Here is a 23,619-nt window from a genome sequence, read left to right on the forward strand (position 1 = left end):
AAGTGCGACGTGGCGCATACCGGCGATGGCGTCGCCGAACGGGCCGTCACCCTTATACTCAGCCGGGGTGTTTCTATAGCTCGAGGACTAGTCAGTTTGGCCAATGGGCACGCCGAAGTGCTGCTGACAAACTTCAGCGACGAGCGTCGGCAAATTCCGAAAGGCACAACGGTGGCCTTCTTCGATAGAGTCCCAAGTGACCAAGAATATTTCGTGCTGCAACTGGAAGGATCAGTGAGCAAGGCGCCCGCACCCATAGTCGATGTGAGCCCAAATCAGTTGTCTTCAGAACGGGAACGTCTTTTGGATCTCATAGATCACTTTCGAGACTGTTTTGCTTCAGAATCGTGGGTCGGCCAAACACCTTTGACCAAACATCGCATTATCACGGATGACGCGATTCGCCCGATTCGAAATAATCCTTACCGTGTGGCTCCGAAAGAGCGCGAGGCTATTCAGCGTCAGGTGGCCGAAATGCTTCGAGACGACGTTATCCAGCCGTCACAGAGTCCCTGGGTTTCCCCCGTAGTACTTGTTAAAAAAAAGGCCAGGAGCTTACGGTTTTGCATTGACTCCCGCAAGCTCAATCAAGTGACCAAAAAAGACGTGTACCCCCTTCCTCGCATCGATGATTCCCTTGATCGGCTACGAAATGCACGTTACTTCTCTTCAATGGATTTGAAAAGTGGATATTGGCAAATTGAAGTAGATGAGAGGGATCGGGAGAAGACAGCATTCATCATTCCTGACGGTTTTTATGAGTTTAAGGTTCTTCCATTCGATTTATGCTCGGCACCAGCAACATTCGAGAGGCTGATGGACACTGTGCTCTCAGGTCTCAAGTGGCAAGCATGCCTGGTGTATCTTGACGACGTGATCGTGTTTTCGGCAACCTTCGAGGAGCATCTGCACCGTTTGGTAGCTGTTTTTCAGGCCATACGATCTGCGGGCCTCACACTAAAACCCGAGAAGTGCCACTTTGGTTACGAGGAGCTGCAATTCTTAGGACACGTTGTTAGCCAAGAAGGTGTCCGGCCGGACCCCGAAAACCTCCCCGCAGTCGCCAAGTTCCCAACACCTACGGACAAAAAGACGCTTAGGCGTTTCCTGGGGCTTTGCGCCTATTACCGTCGATTTATTGCTGGCTTCTCACAAGTTGCCTGGCCATTAACTTCACTGACATGCGACAACGCTCTCTTTCGCTGTGGTGAAGAAGAGCACCAAGCTTTTAATGAACTCCGGAGACGCCTACAGACGCCACCTGTCCTGGCGCACTTTGATGACGACGCCCCTACCCTGCTTCATACCGATGAAAGCAATGTGGGTTTAGGTGCTGTATTGGTGCAGCGCCAGGATGGTGTGGAAAAAGTGATTGCTTATGCCAGCAGGACTCTGTATAAAACTGAAGCGAACTACTCGGCAACAGAAAAGGAATGCCTTGCAGTTGTATAGGCGGTTATGAAATTCCGCCCTTACTTGTACGCTCGCCCCTTTCAAGTCGTTAGCGACCATCACTCTCTCTGTTGGCTGGCGAACTTAAAGGACCCTTCAGGGAGACTCGCGCGTGGGAGCCTTCGGTTACAATAGTTCGACATGACAGTTATTTACAAATCCGGAAAGAAGCATGCGGATGCTGACTGCCTTTCGTGAGCACCAGTCGGACCCTCCACAATGACCGATGAAGACACTGCTTTTTTAGAAGTCATAGATGACGCAACTCTTGCCCAACGGCAGAGAGAGGACCAGGAATTGCTCCCTCTTATTGGTTTCTTGGAGAAGCGAACTACGGATGTGCCTAAGATTTTCGCCCGCAGCCTCTCGTCAATATTTCTTCGCAACGACGTAATTTACAAGAAGAATTTCCGTCCTGGGGGGAACAGTCATCTACTCGTCGTCCCAACAGTTCTTCGCACGGAAGTTTTGCAAGCGTGTCACGACGAGCCAACCGCCGGCCACCTAGGCTACAACCGCACGTTGGCTAGAGTACAGCGCGTATACTACTGGCCGAAGCTACCGGCGACAAGTGAAGCACTATGTACGGACGTGCGTAGACTGCTAACGTCGTAAATCACCCCCTGAAAAACCAGCCGGTCTACTCCACCCCCTTCAAGTGCCAAAGACACCTTTCAAGCAAATTGGCATGGATCTCCTGGGACCATTTCTGACGTCTACTGCCGGGAATAAATTGATAATTGTCGCCACTGATTATCTAACTCGCTACGCAGAGACAAAGGCTCTGCCCAGGGGTACCGCCGCCGAAGCAGCTCGGTTCTTCGTTGATAACATTGTCCTCAGGCTTTGCGCTCCGGCACTCATTATAACTGACCGAGGAACTGCCTTTACGGCCGAGCTTTTGGAAACCGTTCTCCGCCTCAGCGGTACCAGTCATTGTAAAGCGACGGCCTATCACCCCCAAACCAATGGATTGACGGAACGCCTCAATAAGACAATCGCCTACATGCTCTGTATGTACGTGGACGTAGACCACAAGAATTGGGACGAAATTCTTCCCTACGTCACGTTCGCCTACAATACGGCAAAACAAGACACCACGCGTATGACGCCTTTCAGCCTTCTTCAGGGCCGACCAGTGACAACTATACTAGATGCCATGCTGCTCCCGAAAGCCGACGGCGACGATGTCGATCAGGACGCCGAGGAATTCTAACAGCGCGCAGAGGAAGCTCGCCAACTAGCGCGTGTGCGCATCAGAACTCAGGAGGACGCTGACGCACGACGCTACAATCTTCGCCACAGACATGTCATGTATGAACCTGGCGACAAAGTGTTGGTCTAGACGCTTATTCGCCGTCGTGGACTCTGCGAAAAATTATTACGGCGGTACTTCGGGCCCTATGTTGTGCTGCGACGTTTAACCGACGGCACGTATGAGGTGGTGCCGGACGGGTTATCGACATCCAAGCCACGCCAGCAACAAGTCGACGTCGTCCATGTTGTACGTATGAAGCCGTACTACTCGGACCGATCTTGACCTCCTACTTCCTTTTGTTACCATCGAGACGATGCTTCCTGAGGAGGGGGGCAAATGCCGCGTGCAAGAAGACGCCAAAGATGAAGACTTAGTCTACGAGCGCGAGGCAAGAAGAAGAAGAAGCTGGAGTGCGCGGGGACTTTTTCTGGTTAACCAGTAAACCGTTTTACCTTCAGCTCTCCTCGGGGTTCTACCGAGTCCTGACAATATTGAACGCTCTCGTGACGCCCTGACAGAGCAACGTCGTCTGCTTTCGTTGCTGCAGTATGCGCAGCGAGGTCTCATTCCCCCCTGTACTTTCGCGGGCGATCGAAGGAGGCGTCGTCCCCCATATATGAGTGACTGGTGCCACAAAACTAATAACAGTAACGCAGTTATTCTTCGGTATAGGTAGGGTCCGGTCACACTATAGGCCGATGCGACGGCGATCGACGGTCGGTATGCAAATGCCGTCGCTGACGCACTGGTCTGTCACGCTAGACTGAAGACGACGCCAGCACGATCAACGATCGCGTATCGTACTATTGTTAAGCGTCAGCTTAGTGGGAACCAGAAGAGTCTGTTGAGGAACTATCTATAGTTGGTATGACATTCTATATACTTAAGAATTTTTAGACTTATTGGACCTCATGCTAGGCACAGCAACGTACGTAATATGCGTGCACCAGCAAAAATGTGCTTTCATTAGGTGCCTGCGAATAGAACCGATCGGCGAGGCAAGCGACACGGGCAGAAAACGCCGGACAACGGTTCCGCTCGTCGCTCGCCGCCGTCGCCTGGGCCTTTGCTGCCAAGCGAAAGCTTCACGCCCGGTGAGGCGGCGGCCGGAAAAACTGCGCTTGTGTACCTTCCGTATCGAAAAAAGCGAAACGAGCGACTACATATCATATCTTCATACTTTCTTACTAATCATGGGGAACTTTTGCCATATTCTTGAATTTCGGTTGATGGTAGACCACCGGCCCCTTTCGTGAGGAGGCCTAGCGAGTACGCAGGATTCGTGAGTGCGATTTCGGCGATTGCGGAGAGCGAATTCGCAAATTTTAGTGCCTGCAAATAGCTGTCGAGCGTATTTTTGGCTACAGTGCCCTCAAAGCGACGACTGCCTACATCGCCGGACGCGAGTACAATAAGGGGCAAGTGGCGATATGTGACCCGGCGGTCGGCAGCAGCCGTAGGTGTCGACTGTGGAACAAATCTGATTATTTTCAATAATTCAAGTAATGTCCCAACGTATTTTCAGCTAAAGCGATCTAAAATTAATTTTTGGTGACATAAGAGAAAGCAGATACAATTAGCGGGAAGCGCCGGTATCCTACGCGAAGCGTTTCCCAAGCAGGCGATATACCATCATCGGCACTTATTGCAGTGTTATCATGGTGTGCAAATGAGTAAAAGTGCAATTTGTGGACAAGAGTACCTAATATATTTAAGATAAGGAGAACCCACCTTGCGTTTTATGCCACGCAAACGAACAGTACTGTTTGCGCACAGCCATGTAAACAACCTCAGCGCGGGGCTGCAGTTGTCGTAATCGTCGCACTCCTGGGGCACAATGCGCACGCACAGCAAAATGCTAAATGCTGTAATATTATTTTCAAGCACTCATTGAGACGGCGTCGACTATTAGTTGGTGCGGGCAGTGAAAGCATTCAATTCGCGTAGGGTTTTGCAAGCGGCTTGGTTCCGACAAAAGGGTTCTATGATTCGAAGGAAATGTATGTTCGACTTACAAACGCGTACATGCAGCGGGGAGGTCGTCACAGTCGGCACTTTTCTCTGCTCTTTTCGCGGCTCAAGGTTACTGTCCTTTTGATAATTTGAGTTTATTTATCGAGCCGATGAATAGCGGACAAAAACTTCGTAGCTATAGCTACAAAACGCCGTGGCTTTCATGGCGCACATCGGCGAAGGCATGCACGGCACGTGCCGCTTTTCACATACGGGAGCACTTGACTGCTCAAACGAGACCACACTCATAACATACGAACAGCATGCTTCTAAGCGTAAATAATAAAGAAGGGTTCCGCTGATTTCTGTTTCTTCAACAATCGGAAAACGGGCGCCACGAGCAAGTCCGCTTTCCCAAAAATCACTCAGCTCGCGTACTAAGTTGCAGGCTTCCCAAAAGAGAACATGGAAAATGCATTTTATTTCGCTAAGCTAAAAGAAAAAATCTTTTCGAGCGACCGCTGTCTACGGTGTGCATGCAAGCACCTTAACAACTCGCAGAAGACGACGCGAGGCGTGTATGCTCTCGTGACGTCAGCGATCAGATGTTGCCAGAGCAGCAAGCAGTTCGCAGAAGAAATGAAAAAAAATTGTTTTAAAAATATTTACCGCGCAGAATGAACTGAAAATTGGGGGAATTGTAATTTAACCTCTTGGAAATTAAAAGCGATAAGCAGGGTATGCGTGAAAACAGGCTGTCATGGCCCCTTTAACTGATACATGCCACAACCACAATAGTGGGAGCAGTATTTTTGTATGCATGCATGCAATCTGCAATTTCAAGGCATTCAGCAGCTGCTTTGTTTCAACATGCATGGCATTTCTCATTTTTTTTCTATTCTTTTTCTGCATACCATTTAGTTTACGGTTTAGGCGGTTTAACATCCGAAAGCGAGACAGGTTATGAGAGACGCCGCAGTGAAGGGATCCGGAAAGTTCGACCACCTGGAGTTCTGTAATGTGCACCGACATTGCGCAGTATACGTGTACGGGCCTTTAGAATTTCGCCTCCATCGAAATTCGACCGCTGCAGCCAGGATAGAACCAGCGCCTTTCAGGCCTGCAGCGGAGCGTCATAACCACTCAGCCACCGCGGCGGCCGCATACTATTGTGAGAGGTCTTGCTATATGCTTTGTGTTAGTTGCGCGCGAATATTAGAAAATCAGGTTGATTCGGTTTGGTTTATGAGGTTTAATGTCCCAAAGTGAGTCAGGCTATGAGAGACGCCGCAGTGAAGGGATCCGGAAATTTCGACCATCTGGGGTTCGCTAACGTGCACTGACATCGCACAGCACACGGGCTTCTAGAATTTCGGCTCTATCGAAATTAGACCGCCACAGCCAGGATCTAACCCGCGTCTTTCGGGTCAGCAGCCGAGCACTATAACCACTGAGCCATTTCAGCGGACTATTATAAAATCTCGAACGAGTCAAATAGTGTATTTTGGAAATTATTTGAACCGAATTGAATTGGTTATGAACTTTCGAAAAGTTCTTGAACAATAGGCATAATGTTCAAATAAGGCTCGGCATGGTATATTTCCTCGATGACTGCTCTTTCAAAGAACAGGGCACACATTGATGCTGCATACCATCCTGCGGTGATCATTATCTGCGCGATGAAGGGTCTAGTGCCACTACATGGGCCTTTCATGTGGCAGCATTCGTAATGCTCATACATGGCCTCTAAGATGCGACCACGCGGCAAGGCTTCGCCATGTTTAGGGGCCATGGAGGCCATGGTTCATATATGCTTTTGCCCCTCTCATGCCCTTAGCTGTGGCTATAGTTTATTCTCCATCGTTATCAATAAGAAAATAATTTTTGTACACGCATCATAAAGTTAACATAATGAATTCGTGTTTGCAGCCCTTAATAGAAATCAGTGCTGCGTGATTTAACAACTATAGTTTTAACTCCGTAAGTTAGCATCGTACTGCAGCGCCGCCGCTATCACATCAATGTGTAACACTATTCTTCTGTTTTGTACGATTATTTGCAAATGTAGCAAATATTGCCACAAATATTCTATTCGTATTGAACTCAGTGGGCCAGCTACACAAATCATGTTCAATTTAAAAAAGTACTATCCGTACACATCTGGTTTGCATTCCTGTTTTGTTTGCAAAAAAATCCCAAGTGCTTTCAACCAAGGATACTGAATTTTTTTACTCTCATCAACAGAGTTCTAAATTCTAAACGAGCAGCTTGGATTTGTAAAAGTATTCTAGATGGCTGCCTACATAAAAATACGTCTGAAAAGGACACTTACCAATTACTGCCGAGACATTCGCTTGGTCCAGAGCCCCGCGTTTAGAGTGCGCGCGTGTGTTATCCTGCCCGAAGAGAGAGCTGCCCTGCAGCTCCTCAGGCCAAAAAAAGATGGCGGAGCAGCGCACGGGCATATTTCCCAGAACCGCTGTTCGAATGGTTCAACAGCTCGAGCACCGATTTATCAACAAGCACACCACCACCGATATCAACCTGCACAGACAAAGCATGTTCCGCCTTTGTAACAAAAGCATTCGCAAGACAGCAACGAGAAGAGAAGATTTTATAGAAGGCCTTGTTTTACAGTGACCACACAGAAACTGCTACCCAATGAAACATGCTCCTGCTTTGAGGTTGTGCCATAAAGAGACAGTATAATTGATTTATTTATTTACAATACTGCTAGTCTCAATAAGTGACCATAGGAGGTGGGCAATCATTACAATACAAAGTTCAAAACAATAAAGAGAAATTGCTTCCAGGGGTCAACAGAAAGGAAACTTTGAAAATAAATGTTATATAACTACTAGTAGGCAGGTTACCAAAGAATACCTCAAAAATTGAGAATTAAAAAAAAAGAAAACAAGTAGAGCAGCATTCTTTCTAGTAAGCATGCTAGAAAAAGAAGGTAACGGATCACAATGGTCCACATTGTGGGAATCCGGGATTCCCGCCGTTGCCTTTGCGCGGCGGTTGCCGGCATCCCGCGTCGTTCTCCTCTTTCCGTTTCTCCCGCCTCAGACGACGGAGAGGGGGCTGGGTGACTAATCACTGTCATTCGGCCGCAGCTCTGCCCCGGCTTCCCAAGGGCCTTTGCCATTGGTGCCTTTTGGCGAGAATTCGGGACCCGCTTCGGTGGCCGCGCGCCGCGCGACCGTCCGAGCGGGGCCCAGAGAGAGAGACTCCTCGGAGACAGCGTAAGGTGCGTACGCTACTGTTTGTCCAGGCCGGCCTTTGCCGTTCGGACCAGTGCATACTCGAGCCTGTACAGGGGTCCAGTGACCTCTGACAGACGCACCTTGCGTTGATTGCCCACTCTCTCGCAAACGGCCCAGCAGCCGACACGAGAGAGATCACAGCACTGTTGCGGGGACAATCTCCTGCAGCGGCGTGCTAGCGGCGCGCATTGCTCTTGTCGCTCCGAGCGCGCCCCCGGGGCGGGTTGAGTGTTGAGTTTGTGTATGGCTGGAGGACGGCGTGAATAAACGTCTCCTTCGTGAACTTGGAGGCCTGTGTCTTTGCGGCAAGTCGCTCTCCTCCCTGCAGAGGTTGAGTGCACCGCATCGGTGCCCCAGGGTGCATGTGGTGACGGCTGATCGGGGCTCTTGGCTCGCGCGAAGCCCGAACCCGCGGTGGTTAGTGGTCTGTGCCCACTGAGAAACCCACAATGTAACCATCCGTAAAAATAACATATCAAGAAATGGCAGCAAGTAATGACTGCACAGTCATTTGGTAGAATATAGGACTATGACCACTTTAGGGATTTTTGTTGGATTCTAATCTTGAGGTGAAGGAAGATAGTGAAAGTGAGTTCGCACTAGTAATCAATGGATTGAGTTAATTCCATTCGCTGATGGCTAAAGGAAAGAAGGAATGCTTGAGAATGTTGGTTTGACTTGAGTATTCAGTTAGGGTATGCGCATGCTTGTGCCCGGAATGCAGTGACTGTCAGAAGGATGCATATTTAGACACATTTACACTATAGCTGTTGCGTAATAATTGGTATAAAAACTTCAGGTGAGGTTCTTTTGCCCTAATGAACCTTACAGCTTTTCGTTACACACTCTCAACCCGAGTGACGTTAGTGATTGATTGCGGGAACCAAACAGTGCTTGCGTATTGTAAAATCAGTCTTACAAGGGTAGTGTAGGCAAAAAAAGCTTGGTATTTTGAGGGGCTAAAGGTAAGCATCTTCTAAGGAAGAACAGCTTTCACAAGGCGGCGAAATATAAACAAGACCCAAAATATAAATAATTCAATTATGAATAACACAAAAAGAGTCAAACATGATGAAATGGTCATCACAAAACCCTAACTTGCATACAGCGATTATGCTGCAAAATAGAAAAACAAATTTAGGAGCACCTTCAGAGGTAAAAGTAGCCCAACAAAAAAACATACCAATGAAATGAGTTAGTAGTAGCACTGAGCTCCGATTTAAAGCATATGACAAAAAAAACGCTCAAAGCAAGAAATGACATGAACAAAAAGCCAATTTAGCAACCCCCCCTCGAATCGGACTGTGATGACCCCCATAATGCGCAGGTCCACACGGCACGGAGAGGCAAAGAGACACCGTATGGCTCAGTTTAAACAAACAGATATATTCAATAATTACACATGATTAAGATTATACATCAGAGGCTGGGGCGTCCGAGCTTACGTGCCGACGACTTCATGGGGACGATGGCGGGGCTCCGGAGTTGAGCTCGACCGGTTGCTGGCAGAAGCTGCACGCCGTCGGGCTTCGGCGCTGAAGGCCCCCTTGGCGAACGATGTCGTCCCGAGCGTCCCTCTTCCGTCCTGCTTGTCGATTTTTATATCCTCTTCTCCCCACACTCCCTAGGGTGAGGACGCCCACGCCGGAGGGGGGGGGGCCTAGGGCTTTCACTTGGGCGCACAAACACACCACCGCACTTATGGTCTCGCCCCCCTCACGTGTTGAGTCCGAGGGAAAGAAGGTTGTCTTCGAGGTAGCGCATAGCGTCGGCTGTGGTAAGGCGCGCTCTGGCCCGCTGTCGGTTCCCGCGGGTCACCGGCCTCCGTTCTCCATCAAATGACACTCGCCCCTCAAGGCCGGAACGCGAGGTCACTAAAAGGCCGGGAAAGTGGTCCCTTGTCCTGGGATGTGCTCGGGAGGGTTGATTGATGATGCCCACCGTCTTGCCACGGGGCCAGGCCCGCCGAAACGAGGCCCCCCTGGAACGGCCACGGCAATTGGGGAGGATAACGCCCGTCTCCCCACGGCGGCGGCGGCGTTCGACTCGTGCCGACACTATGGAAAGGGGATCCGGTTGGGCTTAAACCCCTTCGTTCTGGTCGTCACTCTCAACGAGTATGGCTCGGTAATTGATGATGCCGCTGTCATCAGGGTCGTCTCCGTGCGGTCCACGGCGGCAGGTCCAAAAGCAATCTCACTCAAGTTGCTTGCAGCCATATACAATAGAAACATGAAAGGGGGTCCGGTTGTGCTTTCGCCGCCACTGGGGGCTCCGTCTACGCCGCGCCGTCGAACGCGGACGCTCGTAGCACACAAGGAACGTCACACTCGCTCACCCTCCAGAAGAATGTTCTCCGAACATTTGAGTCCATGCAGCTCCCCTTGTCTTTCTGAATCGCCTCGCACAGTGCGTCCGACAAAACACTTTTCGCTGCACTCAACACCACTGCACAACACCATATGCCTCCGCTGTCATAACTGGCGTCTCCAGGGGCAGCACAGGGGCAGCACGATCACGGCACAGACAAAAATATAGATAACGAAAGGAAGTAGGGCAGGTTCTGCCTGCGCTCCGCGTGCTCTCCTGTGAAGGTGTTACTTAATGACAGAAAGGTTTAACTACCAACTCCGATAACTTAACACATAAGCACATAGCAATGTTATGAGCTGCGGCATTACACAATTCTAACCAGTTCACAACTCCGCTCTGTTTACGCCATTAGTCTGACTTAGCTTTTCGATTTCGCAGCGGATATCGGCCTTCATGAGTCATACTAAGTAAGTCTGTGACCCTTTGTCTGCTTTGGGACTCGCGAGGGCTCGTGGCAGGAGCCTCTCCTGGCCTTATCTGCGCGGCAACCTCGCGCGCTTCTTCTTCTTCTAGCAATGCATGAAGTAAATCCGGTGGCATTCCGGCCGTCACCTATGGCGCCTGCCGAACAAATGCAGGAGAGGGCGTTTCTTGCGAACTATGTGCGCGCTCCGCTTCACTTCTGTCCCCATCAAAATCCGCGCTTTCCCTTTCCTCATTTCGTGAATACTGAACCGGTGCCGACTTGAGGCGATTTGCGTGTATCCTTATCAACCGCCGGTTCACGTCTCGGACTCTGAAGTTTACCGGGGAAAGCTTCTCGACAACCTCGCACGGTCCTCTCCACTTCGTCTGGAACTTACGAGCTAGCCGAATCTGCCTTTGGCAGTTTTCAATGTACACGCTGTCCCCCACATCAAACGGCGCGTCTCTAGCACTGCGATCGTGCACCTCCTTCCTGCGCTTCGCCGCTTTCTTTAAGGCCTCCTTTGCGATGTCCCTCGCCACTTGCAAGCGCGATTCTAGCTCAACCTTATAGTCGTCCAGTGAAGCGTATGGGACACGACGGGGGCCCTCTGGCACTTCACTAGGCTGGTCCGGGTCTCGGCCGTAGAGAAGAAAGAATGGCGATTCGCCCGTGCTCTCGTGTTCTGCGGAATTGTAGGAAACATTGCATACGGGAGCCACAAGTCCCAGTCCCGCTGGTCGCGCGAAACAAAATGCGACAGGAACCCGGCCACGGTTTGGTTCAGTCGCTCCACCGCGCCGTTGCAAGCCGGATGGTACGGTGTTGTCTGCTTCTTAGCGATCTTAAGCAGCTCGCAAACTCTCCTCATTAGCTGCGACACGAAGTTCGTTCCCCGATCTGTCAAGAGTTGCCTCGGGGGTCCATGTCGGAGCACAATCTGTTCGACAAACGCTCTTGCAACCGTGTCTGCCTTCTGATCTGGGAGGGCTACCGCTTCCGCGTATTTTGAAAGGTGATCGACAAATACTAAAATGTACTTGTTTCAGGAAGTGGTCGTGGGCAATGGGCCCTTATGTCCATACCTGTCCGCTCGAAGGGAGCTGAAACCTCAGGGAACGGCTGAATTGGAGCTGGTCTTCGTCCCTTGGGTGTTTTTCTTTCGAGGCAGGAATGACACTTCGCACAGTAGTCTCTAACATCCTGTCGCATGCCACTCCAAAAGTACAAACGCTCCACACGCCTGCGTGTCTTCGCTACGCCAAAATGACCGGCGCATGGCGCATCGTGAAACGCGCGAAGAACCCTTTCTGTCCACGACCGAGGTATGACGACTCTCTCCCAAGCGGATTTCTCTGGTCTCCCTTTCCTGGTTGGCCTCGTGCGCCGACACAGGGTGCCGTCTTTGCCAATGAAATAACCTAGCTGTTCGGGGTGAGACGGTGCGCCCTCTAAGCTTTCGATTATTCGCTTCAGGTCAGGATCTTTGCACTGCTCTGTGCGTAATTCGGCGGGGTCGACTACGGGGACAAACTCATCTATAGCTGCCACGGCAGCTGTGCGGCTGAGTGCATCAGCATTCAGATGTGTCTTTCCTGACTTGTGCTCAACTTCAAAGCAGTATTCCTGCAGGTGTAGATTCCATCTAGCGAGTCGCGAGCTAGGGTCCCTGACACTCATCACCCATTTCAGAGGATGGCAGTCTGTGACTAGCTTGAATTTGCGGCCGTAAAGGTAGCATCTGAAGTGCTTTACTGCCCAGACAACGGCGAGGCACTCCCTTTCCGTAGCTCCGTACTTTTGCTCTGTGGGGCTCAGCTGTCGGCTAGCAAAAGCAACGGGATGTTCTTTGCCCTCGATAACCTGAGATAGCACGGCACCAACTGCGAACTTTGACGCATCTGTGGCCATAACGAAGGGCAAATAAAATCCGGGTGGCGCAACAGCGGTGCACTCATTAGCTTCCTTTTCAGGGCCCCAAAAGCATCCTCCGCGTTTTGTCCCAGCGAAAGGCGACATTTTTGGCTGTTAAGGCGGTGAGCGGCTTAGCGAGCTTGGCGAACTCCTCTATGTGCCTTCCGTAGTAACCGATCAGGCCGAGAAACTGCCGGACCTGGCGGACGCTAGTCGGGGATCGAAAATCCGAGACACACCTTAGTTCCTCAGGGTCCGGTCGCACACCGTCAGCTGAAACAACGTGCCCGAGGTATTTCACCTCGTTTTTGAGGTCTTGGCACTTAGAGGGCTTCAGCTTGAGACCCGCTCCTCTTAGTCGCACCAAAACCTGCTCAATATTGCGCAAATGGTTCTCAAAACTGTCACTCTATATGATTATGTCATCCATATACACGAAGCACAGCCTCCCCAGAAGACCTGCCAGGATAACATCAGCGGTTCTCTGCCAGACAGCAGGGCTGTTGGCCAGACCCATCGGCATTCTATTCCATTCATAGTGCCCTGAGGGCGTGTTGAATGCCGTTTTCTCGGCATCTGCCGGATCCATTGCTATCTGCCAGAATCCCGCCGCCATGTCCACTACCGTGACGTACCTGGTAGAGCCCAGCTGAGAAAGCGTCTCCTGTATATTGGGGATGTGGTATGGATCGATGCGAGTTACGGCATTTAGTTTGCGGTAGTCCACTACCAATCGATACGAGCCATCTGGCTTTTCCACCAATAGTGCTGGTGCTCCCCAGGGTGACTTTGAGTGTTCGACAATGCCGCGATCAATCAGGTCCTGCACCTGCCGCTCCATCTCCTCACGTTGGGAGTAAGGAATCCTGTACGCACGCTGGTAAACGGGCGATGAAGTGCCGGTTTCTATCCTGTGCTTTATAACGCCACAGCTGCCCAAATCCAGGTTGGACGCGGCGAATACCTCCGAGTAGTCGTTCAGCAAACCAGCCAGAGCCTCCCTCTCCCTGGAGTTTACATGAGAAAGATCGAACGACACCTTTGGAGCAGCCGAAGGACTAGCATGCTCTACAGTTGCGAGTACCGTATCGGTGGGCTCACGTTTCTCTATCGCAGAGGTGAAGAAAGCCAATGTTTTGTTCTTAGGAAGGCTCAGTGGCTGCTGGCTACAGTTAACCACCCGTAGGGGCACTCTGTGGGTGTCATTAACTGTCACGAGGCACGCGGCTGCCTTCAGGCCATTGCTGAGAGAGTCGACCGGCTCAAGCACTCCCACGGCGCCGCTCTCTACATCTGAAGGCACAAACACGTACAAAATGTGCTCCGACCAAGGAAGGACGACTGCCTCATCGACCAGCCTGACGGCAACCCGCGAATACACCTTCTCCAATGATCCCACTGTTTGACGGGTGCCAATATCGGTAATGCGAATCTCAGCCCCTCTCCTGTTCAAAAACGGAACTTTTGAACCGCCCGCATTAACCTCTTCCTCAGAGAATGAGACTACTACCTTCCCTTTTCTCAAAACATCCTGCCTTAATATACCTGACACTCCGTTTGGCAGAGACACCGTGTCCGGGCATACGTAGCAGGGGTGCTCCAATGCAATTCCGCCGAGAGAGAAGTGTAACCGGTAGAGTCCACTTATGCCAAGAGGATCCCCCGTTATGCCTACAAATTTGGTTGCTATACCACCAGACGCTTCCAACACCTCGCGGTCCCCCTTCCTTCGAAGCGTGTTAAAACTGCTCTCCTTAAGCAATGTCACCTTTGACCCCGTATCTATCAACAATTCTATGCAACAACCATTTAACTTGCAACGCACAACAGGGCATGCCTCGTCGGCCACACAAACTACCACCACCTCATCATCCACTGCTCCCTCCCGATGCTCCTCAGGCTGGGGAGGACCATCTAGTTTTTTGTCACGGTATCTGGAGCCCCGCTGTAGGCTTGCTTAGGGCGTGTCTCGCCTGCTTCTCTTTGTGGCTCCCCACGGCGCACGTTTTGGCAGAACCTGGCGATGTGTCCGCGACCCTGGCAAGCGAAGCATACGATTTCTTCAAAATCTCGCATACCGCGCCTGTAGCTTTGTGGCGGTCTCCGGTTTCCAGCGAATGGGCGCTGTTGAGCGCGTGCTTCAACCTGGCGTTCCACCTGCTGAGATAGCAGCTGTTCTAAGCGATCTAACCGCTCTGTCAAGAGAGCAACCTCAGGGTTGAGCACCGCTCTCTCTATGACGCGTACTCTCGCTGCGACTGTCGTTAACGCCACATTTCGTTCCTCATCCAATGCGGCCTCCACGGCTTGGTCGAAATTGCTCGGCTTGCGCGAGAGCACAAACCGGCGCACGGGGTCTTGCAGACCAGCCACGAACAAAGCGGTCATTTCCTCTTTAAGTATATCCTCCGCGTATTTCTTCTTTAGCTGGTCTCCTTCCTCCTCCCTGCTTAACGTATCGCGTGCTAGGCGCTGAAGCCGCGACGCAAACGTTCGCACGTCCTCCCCTACCATCTGTCCGGCGTCACGGAACCTCTGTACCCGCACGTGACGTGGCTCAGTGTCGAAATGCTCAAACGCGAGCTTCTTAAATTCCGCAAATGATTTTGTGGTTTTTACTTTTTCGTTTCGCCATGCAAAATCATGAGCAGCTCCTGCCATCTTACACCTCGCGATTCCCAGCATTTGAGCATCGGACCATCCCCCCATTTTCCCAATCTCTTCTAGCATAGAAAAGAAATCGCAGATTGGAACCCCTGTCTTATGTCCTGTAAACGTCGGAAGGACGCTTCCTAATGCCAGCATGCTTGCTCCGAGCGACGGCTGTGGAGTGGGAGCTCCCTCAGATACAGACATTTTTTTTTTCACTCAAGCCCTCCGGTGCCTCAAGCCTCTCAAATGGGGGTAAAAGTCCCACAATCAGTCCCGTGATTCCGTTTTGATTACAATTTTGAAGTTATGAATGTCGCAGCATTCAGAGGACATTTGCTTTTGAGACCCCACTTCTGACACCAGTGTGATGATCCCCCATATTGCGCAGGTCCACACGGGACGGAGTGGCAGAGACACCGTATGGCTCAGTTTAAACAAACAGATATATTCAATAATTACACATGATTAAGATTATACATCAGATGCTGGGGCGTCCGAGCTTACGTGCCGACGACTTCATGGGGACGATGGAGGGGCTCCGGAGTTGAGCTCGACCGGTTGCTGGCAGAAGCTGCACGCCGTCGGGCTTCGGCGCTGAAGGCCCCCTTGGCGAACGATGTCGTCCCGAGCGTCCCTCTTCCGTCCTGCTTGTCGATTTTTATATCCTCTTCTCCCCACACTCCCTAGGGTGAGGACGCCCACGCCGGAGGGGGGGGGGCCTAGGGCTTTCACTTGGGCGCACAAACACACCACCGCACTTATGGTCTCGCCACCCTCACGTTTTGAGTCCGAGGGAAAGAAGGTTGTCTTCGAGGTAGCGCATAGCGTCGGCTATGGTAAGGCGCGCTCTGGCCCGCTGTCGGTTCCCGCGGGTCACCGGCCTCCGTTCTCCATCAAATGACACTCGCCCCTCAAGGCCGGAACGCGAGGTCACTAAAAGGCCGGGAAAGTGGTCCCGTGTCCTGGGATGTGCTCGGGAGGGTTGATTGATGATGCCCACCGTCTTGCCACGGGGCCAGGCCCGCCGAAACGAGGCCCCCCTGGAACGGCCACGGCAATTGGGGAGGATAACGCCCGTCTCCCCGCGGCGGCGGCGGCGGCGGCGTTCGACTCGTGCCGACACTATGGAAAGGGGATCCGGTTGGGCTTAAACCCCTTCGTTCTGGTCGTCACTCTCAACGAGTATGGCTCGGTAATTGATGATGCCGCTGTCATCTGGGTCGTCTCCGTGCGGTCCACGGCGGCAGGCCCAAAAGCAATCTCACTCAAGTTGCTTGCAGCCATATACAGTAGAAACATGAAAGGGGGTCCGGTTGTGCTTTCGCCGCCACTGGGGGCTCCGTCTACGCCGCGCCGTCGAACGCGGACGCTCGTAGCACACACAAGGAACGTCACAGGACCTTGGGGGCTGCGTTTCGATGGAGGTGAAATGCAAAGGCACCCATGTGCTGGCAGGTAGGTGAAAACTTTATTGATGAGCCTTATAGATGAGTTACTGCCTAGGGTTGGTTTGGCTCTTGATCCGGAGTGGTGGCCAACAGTCCATGACGTGCGGCGACCTGTCCAGCCCACACTCTTAGGCGCATTTGTGAGGCCGGCTCAGAGCTGGAGACCGCGATCTCCCTACCCTCTTTGTCCGTGAGGTTACAGCAAGATGGTGGTTGGAATTCTCGGCAGAGATATAAAATGTGATAAAAGCTTGCTCTCGGAGCCCCACAAAGAGATTATTCTGGTCTGTATTGGCCTAGGTGGATAAGGGCTAACAAAGCCGGTGAAAGGAATGTGCAAGCCTGGAGCTGTCTCCAGGTAATTTGTTGTTCTTTCGAGAGGGAGATGTGTGGTGGGGGATAGACGAGTCTTTTCTCCCTGCAATGAAGGGTTATTTCATGATAGGTAACGAGCCGGTCCCTAGCGCTACCCCGGTCTGCGGTGTGCCCTGCTAGATTGACGTACGCTCGAGCAAGAGAGTGGGCCACTTCATTGCCGGGGTTGCCTGCGTGGGCTGGCACCCAAACTATTTGAAGGTGTCGGGGTTCTTTGCAGCAAGAATTGAGAATTTTTCGGGTGGTAGAATGAATCTGTCCCCGTGCAAAATTCGTGATTGCTGTTTTAGAGCCACTCAGAATGAGTGTGGTAGCAGGGGCTGCGAGCGCTATGGCTGCTCTTTCGGCTTCAAGTGTGGTTGTCGCCTTAATCGAGCACGAGGCTGTGTCTGAGGTCATGCAATGGTACAGTGACGGTGTAGACCAAATTGTGTATGTACTCAGCCGCATCCGCGTAGACCACGTCTTTGTCGTTCGCATGAGCTTTATGTAAAGCCTTGGCACGAGCATCGCGTCTGGCCTGGTTGTGAACTAGGTGTACGTTTTGGGGCAGAGGGTGAACTATGAGTCTGTCCCTGATGTGTGTTGGGATGGCGTGGGTGTTGTTAGGGGTTGGACCTGTTAGCTGAATCTTTAGAGAGGCGTAAATGTGCCTACCTGTAGTTGTAGAGGAGAGTATGTCAATCTGAACCGTGCGGTGAGCTTCAGTTAGTTCTTGTAGTGTGTTGTGCACTCCCATGCATAGGAGATGGGTGGTGGGAGCTCGTTGTGGGAGATTTAAGGCTGACTTGTATGCCTGTCTTATTAGTGCATCTACCTTCTCTTCCGCCTTTGTGAGGCAGAGGTAGGGAAGAGAGTAAACCATCCGACTAATCACGAAAGCCTGCACCAGCCGCCTCAGGTCATGTTCACGCATGCCTCGGTGCTTGTTGGCTATTCTTCTAACCAATCAGGTGGTTTCATATGTCGTGATTGTTAGTTTGGAGACGATCCCGTGTGCTGTGTGATCTTAGTGCACATTAAAGTTCCCCAGGTGGTAGAAATTTTTCCGGAGCCCTCCACTACAGCACCTCTCTTCCTTTCTTCTTTCAGTCCCTCCTTTATCCCTTCCCTGATAGCACAGTTCAGGTTCAGTTCCGAATTCTTACACACTGATGGTGACAAGTGAACAAGCACACATAACTTATCGGCTGGCGAGCAGGGATCGGGACTTTTTTCGAATTTGGCTTTTTACCTTTTTACCTACTTGCATGCATCTGCAATAAGCACAAAAATGAAATCATTGCCGTGTTATTCAATGCACACGAGTTCAGCTGATTACATTCCCAGTGCTAATAAGGTTGAGGGAAGATTTGTTTTCTTGTAATTTAAAATCTCATTGAATAACTCCCGTTCCTTTGCATTCCTTCAAATCTTTTTGAGTCAGCATCTGCGTGACATAAAGAATCCATCGGAACTATAGCCGGCATCCGTCCAAGCAGTGTTTTGCACTCCTTTAAGAAGATTTTTAGCAAAAAATGTATTACAGTTTATGGTACGCAAATCCTCTCATTCTGTGGCATATCTATTGAATTTCCTGAAGCAATGGTATCAAAGCTAAGCATGTAGCCAACATGAAGTATGTCTGGGCTGCATGAAGCGTGGTTGCCCAGCTCACTTTGAGGCAGCTGTGCTCAGCAGTAAGTGTTACTAGCGGTCTGTTCGATTCGCCTGCAGTTCATGAGCTGTTTCTCATAGTCATACATGGAGTGTTTCTCATCGGTTTCAGCAGTGCAACATGGTGCCCTCTGCACGAAGCCAGTTGTTTAAAAAATGCAGACATCATGCAGGCCCAGATAAGGAAACGTTCAGGTAAACCTTCTTATTGGTCAGTGCCAACATGGTGCAGCCAGCGCAAACGTAGTAACAGATTATGCGGCTTGCGTGTTATGATAAAAAGTGAAAAACACAAAAAACACATCATTGAGAACAATGCCCAAGTTGCAGCTATGCTTACATGACACGACTAAATGCAAACAAACGCTTGCACCATACTGACACTTTAGTCATATTCGGAAAAATCACACGTGTGTTTCATGCCAGCTGCCATGTAATGCGCACGCACTCAGGCTGGTTCACGGCAACATTCATTGCAATGTGCTGTTTAAAAATTTCTCACGCAGTTTGGGATGTTGGCAGCTGTTGATATGCACATCACACAGATGGCTGCAATTTGCCAGCAACGCCAAATGCAGCAGACAGCCAGACCTGCACCTGAACTGCCAGAACTGGTGCTCGAAAATATGGGACTTCCAAATTCATGGGTTTCAAGGACCTGTACGCACCCTCATCGTTTGGTCAAAGGCCAGTTTTAGTGTCCTAGTTCCTGCTTTTTAACACGACAGTGTTAAAGACTCTGTTTCCCAAAAAATCCGATGTCAGCGTTGTGAGCAAAAAATCACAAGTATGGCTCTGGAAGGTAGTGGCTGCCAGCTGACATGACCATGACACTGATCGGACATATGTTGTGCAACGTCATGTGACCATGTGACATGGCTTATTAGTCAGGAGCTGCGAAGTCGTGTTCCTTATTTCAGATGGGAAGTGATGGGGTATGAACCCACCAGGACCCTTGCATTCGGAGTCTGACATGCTACCCCTAGGCCACACATGCACGTTCATATGACCTGGTTAAGCAGGGCTTCATATCTATGTCTGGGGGTCTTTCACATATTGTGGTAGCTTACAAGTGCATGCTGAAGAGTATGTGTGAGTATGTGTGAAGCGCATGTACGCGAACGAGAATCTGCAAGGGAATCCGCAGACGGGAGCCGCTAAAGCTGTTGCGTCATACCCTTAAAGGCGGAGCTTATGTGACCTCTCCCCCCATTTTTTTCTACTTGGTATTCTGAAAAACTGCTCTTTGCATTGAAGAGAGTGGACTCTAAGGAATGCATTTTGATTATTAATTCACAAGGTTCTAAAAACCTTCAGAGTTGCCCTTCAATAACAAGGGTACAGAAGCATGATAGATGTCGTGGCAGAAATTGAATGCCTGCGCTTAAAATAGATTGAAGAAATTATACACCACATGCTGAGCCACTGAGGCAACATAACGCACTGATGAAAACTATTTACCAACTGTAGTCTCTGCTGACTCGTTTCCTTTTCAGCACCTCCTTCTCTGCAGTCAGCTCCTCAATTTTCGCCTGGAGTTCAGGGATTTCCAGTGCTGCACTGCAACGGTGTTGCTGAAAATAAACAAAACATTGGCAACTCATAGAAGCAACAAAATGATTTCTGGATATAATGTAATTTGCACAACGCTAATTCAAACACTTTCGAACTGAATGAAGTAGCTGAGAAAAATACTGCAAAGAGGCGAATACAAACAGCTGTAGAAAGCACTCGAAAAAACAGTTAACTACTCATCACTAGCAAGCAGCCAACCTCAGTTGCAGGCCCTAAATAACCTTATATGTTTTATTCCTGCACCTGTGCCTCTCATCTAGCAGGTTTTAGAGTAAGTCAAGCACAATACCAATTAAATGAATACTGGTCGCTCCACCTTGGCCTCCAGAGACATGTTTTGTGAAATATCTGCAGCACGATATGGATCTGTTGCTAGCTTGTAGGATTATGCCAAACGGACAGCACAGACCTCTTGAACGTGATCACAGGGATCAGCAATAAAGATATTCTAGTGCAGAAGCACATTCTATGAGCGTGCAAAAAAGGATTTTATTTCATAAAATACATTTTAAAAATATGGTCTTGCATAATCAGTATATTTCACAAACTGCGGCTAAAAATTTTGTGTTGGCACCTTAAATTGTCATGATGGAAAAGATGTCGTTTTCGGTTTGGTTTTCTCAAAAAAGGAAATGGTGCAGTAATTGTCTCACATTTCGGTGAACCCCCGAACCATGCCATAAGAGAATGGAAGAAGTATCAGAGCTGTCTAGCCTTTGAGAATAAAGATAGTGTGATACAAGTAGTGAAATAAATTTTACAACCACAAGCCATGATATAGACAAAAAAAATCTGGCACGCTTGTCAGACAGAAAAAAAAATTCTTTTCTGAATGATTACAGAAGTGTAGACGCACGCGAAATTTTTGGTTGCGTGATTTATTCTTTATAATGATGTATAGCACACAAATTTTACGGATCACCATGTGGTATTTGGCCGCTAAATTTATACAACCACTATCTTTATAATGCGGCGTCCCCACAGCTTGAGCTTTGCAGTGAATCAAAATAATGAAGCAATTCTATACGCAGTTTTTTACCGCTTTGAAGACCTATAAGAAAATTTCACGTCATAGCCGTCGTCTTGCTGTAGGAACCAAAACGAGCGAGGGAAAAATTCAATGATAAATGATTTACATGCTGTAGGCTTATACTATGTGATGATCTATGTTCAGTATTGTCTTACGCATCATTAACGAACAACATGCAACCAAAAGTTAGTGTCTGTGCCCCTTTAAAGATGGTAGTACTTGACAGTATCCATACAGGCTGTCTTATCTGACGCTGTAGATTTTTTCTTTTTCCTGACAGAAATGCCGCATTCTCAGCAATAAATGAATATTTTGTGCTCACAGCACAAGGATCCGCACACATATCAAATGAGCACTCACCAGCATTTCTGTGAGTTGGATCCCTTTAACTTTTTTCTCTGTGGGATGGAGCAACTGAAAGTTTCTAATATTCAAGTACAAGAGGCCTCCTCTTCTGAATAGAAAGCTGTTAGGCTGAAGATAAACATGCACTTTAATTTCATTTCATTTCATTTATTTTTTCCCTTAAAGGCCCGAAGACATTACATAAGGGGCCGAAGGCATTACATAAGGGGGGAACGAAATCAAGGTCAAAACAGAGAAAGAATAAATGTATAAAAGAGAGCAATAAAAAAACAGTATGTAAAAGTTAAATAATCTTGTGACGCGTATACAACGCAAAGTAGAATGCACGGGATCGAAACAGGAAAAAAATTGTATATGCAACACTCAATCAATACAAGAGAAAAATACACTGCAAAAGGCATGACGCAAAAAAGAAAAGGAACAATAAACAGCTGTTAAAAGTGCTGAGGTGAACATGGCACGAACTTTTTGCCGTCATGAAAATTGATTGTTTAGTTTATCCCGGAATGATTTGCGGTTAGTGCATGATGCGATGGTATTTGGCAGGCCATTCCATACTGCTATCCCATCCGGAAAAAATGATGACTTTAGTGCTAAGGTGCGACAGTTGATGCGTTGCGTGCAATACTATTGTCATGGCTTAGGCGGCTAGACGTCCTGTGCGGAGGTTGTAGCTTTTCGTGTCTCGTGCGTCGGTGATATTAGAAATGAAGGCAGAGGCGAGATATGATGCGGCGTGACTCGAGTGATGGAATGGCAAAGGAGTGTTTCAGCGCGGTGATACTTGTATTCCTTGAATAGCAAGATGTTATAAATCGGATGGCGCGATTATGTAAGGCTTCAAGGTCAGCGGCGAGGTACGCTTGCAATGGGTGCCAAATGGATGACGCATATTCTAGTTTTGGGCGAATGAATGTTATATATGCTAGTTTTTTTATGTCAGGGGATGCGGCCTTCGAGTTACGGCGCAGGTATCCGAGTGTGCGTGAGACTTCAGCGCAGATGTTTTGAACGTGAGTTACCCATGATAGCGATGGTGTTAGATGGAGGCCAAGATATCTGTAGGATAATGCAGGGTCAACGGAGAGAGTCAATACTGTATAAATATCAATAAAAATAAATGCTTATAATATTTGGTGCCCTCTTCTTTTGTGCAGTCTTTGCGCTGTTAATATGAAAGTCCGTAACCAACACGCCCTAGTTATTTTATTATGTATGTATTTTAAGACCAATCGCTTAGGAGCTATGATAAGGTTATGCGTTAAACGAAAAATAAGCAGTAAGAATACACTGTTCACTAAAGACTGATGGACACCCAATTTAAACCTTCAGTTAACACAACTAAAAACTTCAGAATCTAGCATTTGTGATATCCCTAGATGCACGCACATTTCTTCCACAGCCCTAAGAAAGTAAAGATGTAAATTTGGTTTGCTTTATGGGAGTTTAACGTCCCAAAGCAAACTCTGGATATGAGGAACGCCGTAGTGAAGGTCTCCAGAATTTTTGACTACCTGAGGTTATTTAATGTACAGTGACATCGGACAGTACACAAACCTCTTCAATTTCGCCTCCGTCGAAATTCGACCGCTTCGGCCAGGATCGTACCTGGGTCTTTTGGGTTTGCAGCCGATCGCCATAACCACTGAGCCCCCACGGCGGCCGTGAATTTGGTGGCAACTTAATGCTTATAATATGCACATGTAGTTTACATGTAGTTTATACCGATGAACATATGCAAACTCGTCATGCAGCATGACAGGGAATCAGTTACGCTATAATCTTCAAATATTTGCAATGTGAAACGTTTCTATTATCTTGCAAGCTAACTGACCTGGATGGTTGTAGACAGTGTCTATGTCTTGCTTCACATCAATTGTGACATTGAACAA

At 49.2% G+C, this 23,619-nt stretch overlaps 1 protein-coding gene across 1 annotated transcript in view; it reads right to left on the bottom strand.

Moving 5' to 3' along the window:
* The window catches only part of LOC144128806 (large ribosomal subunit protein uL1-like), a 150,617-nt gene that overhangs the window by 33,323 nt on the left and 93,675 nt on the right, over positions 1–23,619 (bottom strand). The window lies entirely within an intron of this gene.

The sequence above is a fragment of the Amblyomma americanum genome, chromosome 1, assembly GCF_052857255.1.
Source record: "Amblyomma americanum isolate KBUSLIRL-KWMA chromosome 1, ASM5285725v1, whole genome shotgun sequence".
In the NCBI taxonomy this organism is placed as follows: Eukaryota; Metazoa; Arthropoda; class Arachnida; order Ixodida; family Ixodidae; genus Amblyomma; species Amblyomma americanum.